Source organism: Rhea americana, unplaced genomic scaffold (genome assembly GCF_003343005.1).
Source record: "Rhea americana isolate MKP2758 unplaced genomic scaffold, rheAme1 scaffold_0, whole genome shotgun sequence".
Lineage (NCBI taxonomy): Eukaryota > Metazoa > Chordata > Aves > Rheiformes > Rheidae > Rhea > Rhea americana.
The window spans coordinates 6028290-6039731 of record NW_028185037.1 but is presented as its reverse complement, the minus strand read 5'-3'; the positions used below and the strand labels follow the sequence as shown (position 1 = coordinate 6039731).

The 11442-nt window shown below is 37.6% G+C and overlaps 1 protein-coding gene across 1 annotated transcript in view; it reads right to left on the bottom strand.

Annotated features, from left to right (window-relative positions):
- EMC2 (ER membrane protein complex subunit 2) overlaps positions 1 to 11442 on the bottom strand; it is a 604202-nt gene that overhangs the window by 491920 nt on the left and 100840 nt on the right. The window lies entirely within an intron of this gene.

Genomic DNA, 11442 nt, shown 5'->3' with positions numbered 1-11442 from the left:
TGTCCTATCCTGACACTGGCTTCCCTTCAAGAACACACTTAACTCCATCACAAGTTGACTGCACAGTGGGGGAGTTAATTCTCTGTTTAAAAACATTAATCTCAATGGTAATTTGCATTAAACTCTGGAAATGTAGAACAGCTGCTCTTCTGGCAGTGAATGGGTTCTCAGCTGCCGTGTTCTAGGACGGGAGGATGTTGTTGAGCTGAGTGACAGAACAGAGATGTGCTCCCTGACTCCAGGTTCCTCATTGTGAAAGTTTTTAGACCATTTTCTCACTTTGCCATCCATTTGTGGAATTATTTGGGAAATATTAACAATGACTAAGTGAAATCTCCCAACAAATACCACTGCCTATTTGAAAAAAGAAAGCAATGTGCTCTTTACATTTGCACCTTTCATTTGTAGCCCCATTGGGAAGTGATTCAGATGGGTTAACACCTGTTTATGTTGCATTCATACACTGCTGACTTTTCAACAGATTGTCTTACAGATATTTCTACTTACTCAGATGAATGACTTATACCAGTAAAGCCTAGACTGGTTCCTATATTTAAAATCAAAAATACAGTTTTATAATACTCAATTAAATGTAATTTCTTCCTACTTGGAGCCTTCCATGACACAATTTAGGTGAGAGCATAGCTTCGTGTTTGACCGCTAGTACCCAACACAGTGTTAGCTGTAGAAATATGAATATGCTGCAGGATGTGCTGCATAATTTAAAGGCAGATTTTATCTATAAGAATTTCTTCATCTCACACATCTGAGTGAATTTCCAAAACAACATCAGGAAGTATTCTATATCTGGTAACTGATGTTATGCAAATCACAGAACATTATTGACTGTGCCAAATAGAGTTCTGATGTTTTTTTGTGAAAGGAGCTGTCCAGATTCTGTAGATGAAGCTGATGTCAGCTTTGGAAGTTAGAGCCACGTTTAACTCTTTTAAACTTAAGGTTCAAGTAAACTTTCTAAAAAAAATGTCATTGGACTTTCTCATGCAGCTGGTTCCATAATATTTTTTATGTATAGTCAAAAAAATGTAGACTAAATTAGATTCAGGTTTGTTCGTTTACTCAGTTGCAGATATGAGAAAGTGCGAATATTGCTGGATTTTAGCAGTCATTTTGCAGACCCCTTATTTCTAAGTGACTAACTGAGATAATGGGTAATATCTTGCAAAAATAATAGTTTGGCAGGCATCAGGAAAAAAAAAGTTTAGGAGTAGAAGGAAAAGGTAAAATAAAGAATGGGAGATCTGCACTGAAGATGTAAATTAATCTGTAAGCCGAAAGTATGAGGAGACTGGAGAGATTTGAAAGCAGCAAGGGRTTAAATGGTGGGTGTTGTGAGCAGTATTTAGAGCATGTTTATGTCTGGTGCATTTTTTCCTTTCCCTCTAGCTACATTTATTGTTATTTTACAAATGTCCTCCTTTGCCTTTAGATACAGCTTCCTGTAACTATAGGAAAGGTTAATCACTGTTATAACTGAATTCAGAAACACAGGTCACTGTAATAATAACATCCCACTTATTTACACATTTCTACCACAGGATTGTGGTTCTAAGCATAGGGAGAGCAGGGGTCCATGAGTTCAGAGATACCTGACAAAAAGGGAGAATATCAATTTTTTATCTGAGTGGAGTATAAAACAAAGAATTATTACTATCTTGTACTTTATATACCTTGTATGCCTGACTATGCTTGTGTCAGGGCTAATCAGGAGCAGTCCCTCTAAAGTGGGAGTGCAAACATKAGGTATGTAGTAACATTGCATGGCTCACTGACCACCTCTTCTCTAAAATTACTTTTTATCTGCTGCAGATGGCAAAAGTAATTCAGTGGACCTAAGCTGAACAGCAGCACCTAGCATAGTGCTGTGAGTCCTCCTGAAACTTGAAACATTTTAAAGGGACAGCTATATACATATGTGTATATATATGTATATATACAGTTTTCTAAGCTTCCTGAACATAAGTAAGAAAATGCATACTGAAATAATTCCTGAAAGAAATCATAGTTTCTGTAGCTTCAGAGACATGATTATACTCATCAATAATAAAGATGAGTTACCAACAATTTTATATAGGATCTGCCTGTCTAAACTTGATCAGAGTAAAAGATATTTATGGTAAACATAAGAAGGGCATTTTTTTCGTGTTGCTCACTGGGAACTTCTTCTCCAGTGACACTGTCGTGGTGGTCAGAGGAGCTATCCTTGTGTTACCTTTATGTATCCAGACAGGAAATGATGACTTAGCAATCTCACCTTATGGAATTATCTGAAGTTGGGAAAAAGATACCCAAGAGGAGGTATACATAGATGTTGCTATAATACTTTTTATGAAAATAGTTGTGGATTTTAGGGGGAATGGAGTGTCAAAAATTGTTCAAGTTATGGAAATCTTTGAAGAATTCAGACTCATGAAATCTGGTTTCAATAGAACTACATTTATTAAATGAGATTTATTCTACATTCAAATCTGTGACTTGGAAATTTCAGAAGTCATCTATATAACAAGAGACAGATCTGAAGGCCATGAAAAGAATTCTCAATTTTTTTGCCAAATTGTCAGATTTAATTGAAAGAAGAGAAAAAAGTTCAAAGTTTTCCTGGTAGTGAAGGAATTTTGAAAACCTTAAACAAATCCAAGGACTGAACCATAATGAATGTTGTGTTTTCAGAAGGACTTAAGCAATGTTGCAAAATGTGAATTGCTGTACTCATTTTGGTCCTTGCTACTTTAGATGCCTTCTTTATGTGTGAAAAGTGAAGATGAAGATGTTTTGTTGGTAAGTGTGACATTTAAACAAGAAATTCCATAGCACTGTTTTTCAAAGCAGAACAGCCCATAAAGAAATAGAGTTAAGTGGAGTAAGGAACACAGGCAATATAAACATGACTGACCCTTACATATTTCTGTATTTGTTCAGTGTTTCTAACCTCTCATGGCCAGCACTTTGCTGCCTTCTTCATTCAATATAATGCCAAGGCTAGGCAAATACTAGTATTACTTATGAATGAGAGAGATGAAAAGGTAGGAAAAGCAGATAACAAGCTGTGGGAAAAAAAGGATGATTCATCCCCTGGGAGCCTCTGAAGATTATTACATTCCTTTTTATTATCACTTGACAGATTATTTCTGTCATTACCTCTCCTGGTATTTCATGGTTTCTAAAGGATTACTTGGGAAGGAAAATGTTAACATATGGCTGCACACAAAGAGAATTAAGTTTTCTTAACCTGAAGATTTGTGCAGCTTGATCATTAATACTCATTTGGTGTGGAATTCACCTCTCCCATCTTCCCCAGCCACCCTGGTCCCCTTACGTTGTTCTGCAGACAGTGCAAAAGCCTATGYGTATAGCCTTTGTGCAGGGAACATCATATGCACAGCTTGCCTGGGCTCCTAAATTCTTGGCCTATGGGTGAATCACAGAGTTGCTCTGCAGTCTGTGCTACTTCTTGTGCAGGAGTCATAGGCTCTTTGCATTTGGGTTTTGTTTTTCAGTAGCCACGGTCTCCCATCTACTCTTATATTCTCTTTTTTGTCAGCCTGAGCATTACTAGATGGAAACCTGTCAGTTTTCATTCCTTCCCTCAAATGCTTGGAGAAAATGTTAAATTTAACTTTGAGCCCCTTGGAAGACAAGCATGTGAAAACCCACTTCATGGTTGTAACTTGATTTCCARTGTTCTGGTTTTGGTTTCTTTTGATGAAAGAAAAAAGGGAAAGTTTACTCTGACGTCTTTTTATCAAAAACAACCCTTACAGCTAGAATCTGTGTGTCATGCATTTTTCTGCTCCTTGTAATAAATCATCCTGTGGGGAATGTTTGGGATCACAAGAAATGACTGACACAGACATTTTGTACTGTCCTCTGGCAGTGTTACAGCAGTGATAGCCCACTTGAGCCAAATTCTTCAATTTGTCAGCTGGGGAAACCCATCTTAGAGAGGAACATGCAGCTAATCCCTAACCATGATCATTAGAGGCCACATCATGCTATTAATAATGGAGCATGCTGAAGTCTACTTTGTTCTGAACAATGTTCTGCTCCATTGCCTCTTAGCCTTTTTTACATCAAATAGATCTATGTTTCTGTATTTTACAGCTTACTGTCTATCTGTTGATCTGTATATATGTATGTATGTTCATACATCCAAAAAACACATGCATGCTATGTAAATACAAATGTTCTGTTATTAACTCAGTTTTTAATGTGTGATAGTATTTTGACTGCAACTACAGCCAATTTCAGACTGACAGGAGAGAAAAACATCCTTCTAGTAAAAGCTAGTCTTGCTTTGCTAAAAGCAAATCTTCAGTTGGCTGCCTGCCATATATGGCTGTCTTCCAGAACAAAGCAGCAAAGGAAACAGCACCCTTTCCTTCTTCTTCAGGAACCTGATATTATTCAGCAGAAGGGGAGAAGGAGCCTATCAACCTGGAGTAGCTTTGCTTCTTTCTGGGATCACGGGGACAATTACCTTTTCTGCTGTCCAATCTACAACCTGAAATGTTAACTTTGAAGAGGYGAAGATGATACCTGATCAGGCTATTGAAGGAGAAGTTGATCCTGCTGCTCATGCAAGAAGAAGGGAGACAAAGATTTGCATGGGTGGAAGGTCTCATGGAAGAGCTGGCCAAGACTAGGCAGATAGCAAACAGGTAYAGGCGACTGTAGATGCGTAGAACTGATTTAAAGACAGAGTTCACCGCTGTGAAGTATTAGCAAAAATAAAAGTGAGGAAGACTTCAGAACCATGAAAAGGTCTGATCGCTCTCTTGAAAACCTGGAGTGCACCTCAAAGTGAGTGATATTATGGCCAGACCAAAGGCATGGACTAACCAAAGACCACTTGAGGGAAGCTGAGCCAATTAATTCTTTTGAGAAGAGGAAGAAAAGGCTGTGACTTTCATTCTTTATGTGCTACAGAGAGACAGAGACCTAGTGGTCCCACATGCAAGCAGAGAGCTACTTGGTAGTTCACACATAAAAGTAGTTCACACTTCCACGGCAAGACTAGGTGGTCCCTTAGTTACAGAGAATATGTGATTGCCTGGAATACAGATGTTTTGCAATGAGAAAGAGTCTTAGTTTGCACTAGATGATTCCTGGGAACTGAATTCTTTCCTTGTATTCCTGTGGGAAAARATGTGTGTAAATTTTTTTCCTGGATTTACTTCTCTCAATGTCAAGACACTTGTTCTACTCTTCAGTAGTGGGGTTGAGTATTTTCTAAAATTTGTGGTTCTCTACATAAACAAGATGCAGAGAATGGAAGCAGAGATCTGTGGAAGTATGCCTGAGACTCTTCACTAAACACTTGGAAAGCTCTAGTCCCAGGACTTTTTGCTCTGGAAAATCTTCCAAGCATTATGGTATATGGCAAGGGAGGCTCTGTGTACAATGAATTATCAGATTTTTGACTTTCCAAAAAGAATAATGCATTTACTTTCTAAATGTGTGATTATTAGKAGTATTGGAAAGCTGAAGGAATATATACTAACAATGTGGATATAGCTAGTAGACTAGGACACAGATGAGGATACAGACAAAAAAACTTTTGTTGATTTTCTGGTTGCCATCAACATATTTTACTTGAGAGGAGAGGCAGCCAACTTTCCCAACCTTATGAATCACAGTATACATGTAACACTGGAGAATTAAGAGAAGCAGAGTAGATATATCAGTCTCAGTAGAGCCTTCTGCTTTACCTCTTTCCACAGACTAAACTTTAGATTACTCAGAAGCATCCAGGTGCTTAAATGTTGAACCCTGGCATGGAAGCCACAGCTGAACTTCTGACAAGACATGTCGGAACTCTCTCATGATGCCTGTGAGCCATCACTGGTATAATGAACCAGTGTTTTTATCAGTAGCATGTAAGTTAATCCTTCAGTTTCAGAAAGGGATTAAACTCTTTTCTCCTTTCCTCACACCATAAGCCTGGAAAGTAAGTAGATTAAGGAGAGCTTTTAAATGTGTATTGTACTTCTAACGAATGAGAACCCTGACRTGGACTTTAGAGACTTTAAAAAGAAAGCTTCTGGCCTCCCACCTAAGAAAATGTGATTGGGCTACATATATGTTGAGCTTTGATCATGCATGCCTCAGAAGATGATAAGAGCTCTTTCATCAAGATGGAAATTCTCTACACCAACTCTTAAGACACAGAAGAGGCCTGACAACARATAGTACATTTGCCAAAACAAAATTAAACTTGTTTCTTCCTTTCTCCAAGAGAGATCCTCAAAGGCTTCCTGGCTGGTTTGCGTAAATTCTTGGGTAGAGTATGAAAGCCTCTGCAATGGTGTCAGGTGAAGACCAGTCTGGTACCAAAAGAAAACACAGGATAATGCCCCAAAAAACAACAAAATACTTGGTCAGATTTTCCATTCATCAGTGGACCATATGGGAGTCCTCCAGCAGGAATGCTCTTCCAGATCTATAAACATTCAAGGAGATCTATAATTCTGACTAACAGAGTATGGACTGAAATATCAACCTTTGCTAATTGAAGAGAAAGTTGAGTAATTTAAAGACATTGTAATTGGAATACTTTATGGAAGAAAGAAGGATCAGGTTGTCAACCACCTAATCAGAGAGACCTTCATAATTTTGTGAGTTTGAATTTTAGGTTTTGTAATACACTGCCATCAGCTTTGCTACTGTGAAGTGTTGCTGTTGGTTTTCAGATAATGAGATGCGGGATTTTTCTGATAAAATGTGTGAAGAATGTCCCTTTTATTCCTTTATTTTAGTAAAGGCTGATGAAAACCAATTCTTTGTTAGAAGAATTCTTCTACCAATTCTTTGTTAGGGAAGAAGATAGTCACTAATAATCACTAACTGACAGCGAATAAGACCATTTTGCACATCAGATATCCCATAGATTTGTGCTGTCATTGTAGGGGAGCATTAAGCTCACTTAGTTAGAATTGGGCTACCCTGATACTGGTTAGGGTAACAATTCCACTTGCGATCTCAGTGGGTTTACTGATGTTTTCTATTCTGAAGTCTGACACAAGCCTAGAAGTGCTCAAATCAACTTCCAGTGACATTGAATATTAACACTAAGGGGCTCACAGTTCTTTTTACTCATCAAGATTTCACATTACTACAAAAAACCTGCTGCAAAAGAACATAAGAACACTTTCTGGAATTTTACACTCTTGTAAAAATACTCATCAAAACCCTATTGCTCTATTATATATCTCAGGTGCTGGTTTATGGTTTCCCATGTGTTTAAAGTCTGCTAGTGAAGGAGTTCTGAGACACGATTCAAACAAAAAGATGCTGATGCTATAGAAAAATATAAAAGTATGAGGATTGCCTGTAGCCTTCAAATAACACAGACATTAGAAAAATATTTGTGTAGGAATAGATAATGCTTCCAATAATTTACTCAAAAGTGCTTATTATAGAACTAATAAATAATACAGCTTCTGCTGTTCCCCAAAATATCTATTTACTCAGTGCAATAGTTACAACAGAAGAATTAAATTAAATCATTCTGTATTGCATATGATTAGGAAGGCATCAGTTCTGTCCCAGTCTTAACACAGCTCAAGAGCACTTCAGGAGGCTGTGTACTTCTTCCATTGTGGTAAGTACACTAACACTCACTATACTATAAAAATGCTGTTCTGTATCATTGCATTAAAGACTTCTCAATTTTTAACTGATCCTTAAATTTAGGTAGAAGTAGTTGGTATAATTTACAGCTAACTAAAAAAGAAAAAAAGTAGTAAGCATTGTGTCTAGTCCAAATATTTCACTTTCAGGTTCAGAATATGATAATCATCTTTACTTGTTGGTAGTATCATGAAGTAATCTAAAGTTAGCAGAAAGTATAGTGGCATATTTAGAAAAATTTCTGTTCCCCTGATCTAGAATAATTYGATAATAGTATTACTACGTTTACTCTCCCAAAGTATTGAACACTGATTTTTGAAAGTAGATACCGTTTGTGGTTTCAGGACTTAATCTTTTGATTTTCTAAGTTTTAGATTACTTGGGTTCAGCCATCTATACATGCTTAGCTTTAATCTTGTTAGCAGTCCTACTAGATTAACAACATTTATAATGGCTTAACGTTTGATTACCTGGAATCTACTGGCAGGATCTTCCAGAGAATGCACAGGAAAATAGATGGATGTGAAAATGATTTAAAACAGGTGTCTTCCTAATGTGCCAGAGTTGTCAAGATGGATAAGGCATGCAAAGGAGATAAATCTTTTCTTCTATCAGAATATGAATAGGACTGCAAATTCTTGTTATACTGCAAAATTATGCTTAATGTATGCTACATAACACCATTTTTGTCCCTCCTGAAGTATCATCTGCACATGCACACACAAAATTCGCTCAGGTTAGTAGGCATACAAGACCAACCTGCACTGGGAAAGCTTGCTAACGACAGCAAGTACCAAGTAATTTCCTGTATGACAAACATTCTTCCAATCTCTATCCAAGTATGTGTATGAGGGAAAGATGCGGAAGGAGATGTAGTTGAAAGTCATTTCCTAACCAGAGAGGTGAATAGAGGTCAGAAGTTCAGAACTCGAGCTATAGCTGTTCCTGTTCTAAGGGAAAATGCAAGAAAGCAGCAGAGGTAGTGTAGAGCAAGGMCGGAGGAAGTGAGGAGAATGTGGGGAGCTGGACTTGGTGTTGTGTGTAAGCATGAGCTTTTTTTCTCCACTGAGGCTAAGAGTACAAGGAGACTGGAGTGTAAGGCAAAATTAACTTGGAGAAAAAGAAAAGAAGAAAATGARGAAGTTTTGGCACTAAAAGCTGTCTGAAATGATGGCAGGGTGCAGGGGGGAGAGGAATGAGACACAAAATAAAGATATATGGGGAAAAAAACAAAGGTGGAAGCTGAGGAAACAAGACTGAAGAAAAATTAAGTAGGGAAGAAAGACAGAGCTGGACCTCTTTTACTAGATTTGAACCATGATTACATGCAGCCAAAAGACATGTCTGAAGTGACTTGTCTTAAATATAGGCATCTACATATCTGTTGGGCTGGTCTGTCTTAGGATCCATTCAATCCATCAATTAATTTTTCCTATTTCCACCTCTCCTCTTATTTTTTATTGCAATTTCAACTTCTTTTCTTGTAGTGCAACTTATCTTTTGATTAGATTTTATTCCCCTGTCCAAGGAAATATTATCACACACTCAAACTATATTTCTTGGAGCTTTACCACCTGGCATTGTTGTATGGGAGCATTTCTTAGGAGAGTAGCATCATCTTCTGTTTAAGGCAGGAATCCTTACTGCTCCACTCCTTCCTTTTCCTTTGTATTCCCTCGCAAATCACATGCAGGAGGGATATTTAGAATCACATGCTCATTTAGCCACTTTTTTACTTTTTTGCAAATCTCACTCCTGAATTATTTTCCCCTTTCTTCCCTATTCATCTGCTGGGAAGGACATAGAAATATTGTTAGCTGACAAGGGGCTACAATGGCTGTGATGGGTCTGGCCCTAAAATACTGGGAGGTGAGTCAGTTGAAAGTTCACAAACCTTTCAGCAGTGGTTCTGTTCCTGCTTGAAATACACTGACCTTTGTTATCATGTTTCTTCTGGAAGTTCTTTTGATAGATAACTGATTTAGGTCCTTGGCAAGTTTAATAAAGTAAGCAAATGGCTGCAAAATAATTGTGAACTCATTACCTGTTTAGTTTCTCATTAAACTGTCTAATTTGGTCACTCAACTAATGATAGCCCATTGAGTAAGTTAACATGCATGTAGTATTCTTAGTAGTCTCCATTAAAAGTGGATAAGATAGGCTTTAGTTCAAAAATATTTTATAATAAGCTTTGGAGAGAGTATCTAATGAAGAGATATCTGCAGAGAAAACCTAACCCCCCCCCCAACATTGTATTTATCTGTAGCTTCAGTCATAAGTATCATGTCTTTATTTTGCCCATTTAATGATGAAGGCAAAAACAAACAAACAAAAACCCTCTCAATGCTGCCCCAGGGAAAATAACAAACTGTTACACACTTCTTTGCTGCTTTGGTATTGATTAATTTTTTGTACAACCCAGGTGATGGATAATACTGTTAAGTAGTTCAGGAATAATTCATTTTGCAATGAATCAAGGTAAAATCTACTATACAGGAATTTCAGAGGCTTCCCTATGATCTGTGAGGATTCTCAGAGGAAATGATTGCTCTTGCCTGGGTTCGAAACAAGTGACTCTGTGAGCAACAGAACCAGTGAAGTCTCATATTCTACAGACCTGCGCCCAGATACGTAGCTCCCATGTGGATTCCCTGAACTCCAAGAAAGGTTGTAGCCTTTCCCTATAGGGAGCACGGATGAGCTGCCTCTCTTCTTTTTGACTGTTCCATGGAACATGTAGGAAATTAAAACTTTGAGACTTCTTCCTTTTTGTCAAATTTGGTCAATAGGTTCAAACATGCCTAGGAGGGACTGATGATAAGATATATGCACATTGACTGTAAAATACATGCACATATGAATGTACACATGCAGATTTTGCTTTGGTAAGCAAAACAGCTTGCCTTGTCACTTCTTAAAGATCAAAATGGCCACTATAAAGAACAAAGAAACATGAGCTGGTCCACATGAAATTTCATGATCTCAGAAATGTTTCTGTCTTATAAGGTGGGCAAGACACTATTCCTGTGTGATTAATGTTTTGCTAAAACGTATGAATTCAAATTGAATAATGTAAATTTTGTGGATATGGGCTGAGGACAAAACATGCATTTAATGGATGGCACATAATAAAGAGTGAACTTGTATTAGTTAATGATTCTTGTTTGAAACTGAAAAGTTTCTCCAACAATGAGATTTTTATATCACTGATTTTCCCCCTTGATTGCTTCTGCTGTAAGAAAGTAAAAARAATGAAGGTGTTTAGAAGATAATACGCAGCTCTTTCTAGATCAGTATTTCAGGAGCTTACACTTTCTAATACTTACGTTTTTCATAAAAAAAACTTTTTGCTTCTGAATAAGGCCATTAAGAGAGAGGAATGAATATCTGTAGTCATACTCTCCCCTATTAAAAACATTTGCAGGCTGCTGTTTGACCCTCCWATGTGGCAGAACAGCTCTTTTATAGCTTTTTACTCATGACATTGGTGTGGGAGGTTTCTGAGGCCAGAGCTGAATGTGTTTGAGCAGCTGTTCTGCTAGGGATCACTGCTGATCTTTGTGTGAAAAAGGTGATTCACTAGGAAGATTAAGTGTATATTTGGTCTTTATACAAGCCACATAACTTACATACATTCCTTTGTTTATTCTGGCAGACGTATGCAGAGATATAGATGGGTTTCACCTCAGACACTTTGATGTCTCCCTGAATCTTGCCCTGTCCAGCCAGGCCAGGATTTTTTTGCTACAGTTTCTTTGCGGAGTCTAACACAGCCCACTGACTAAAGTTGAT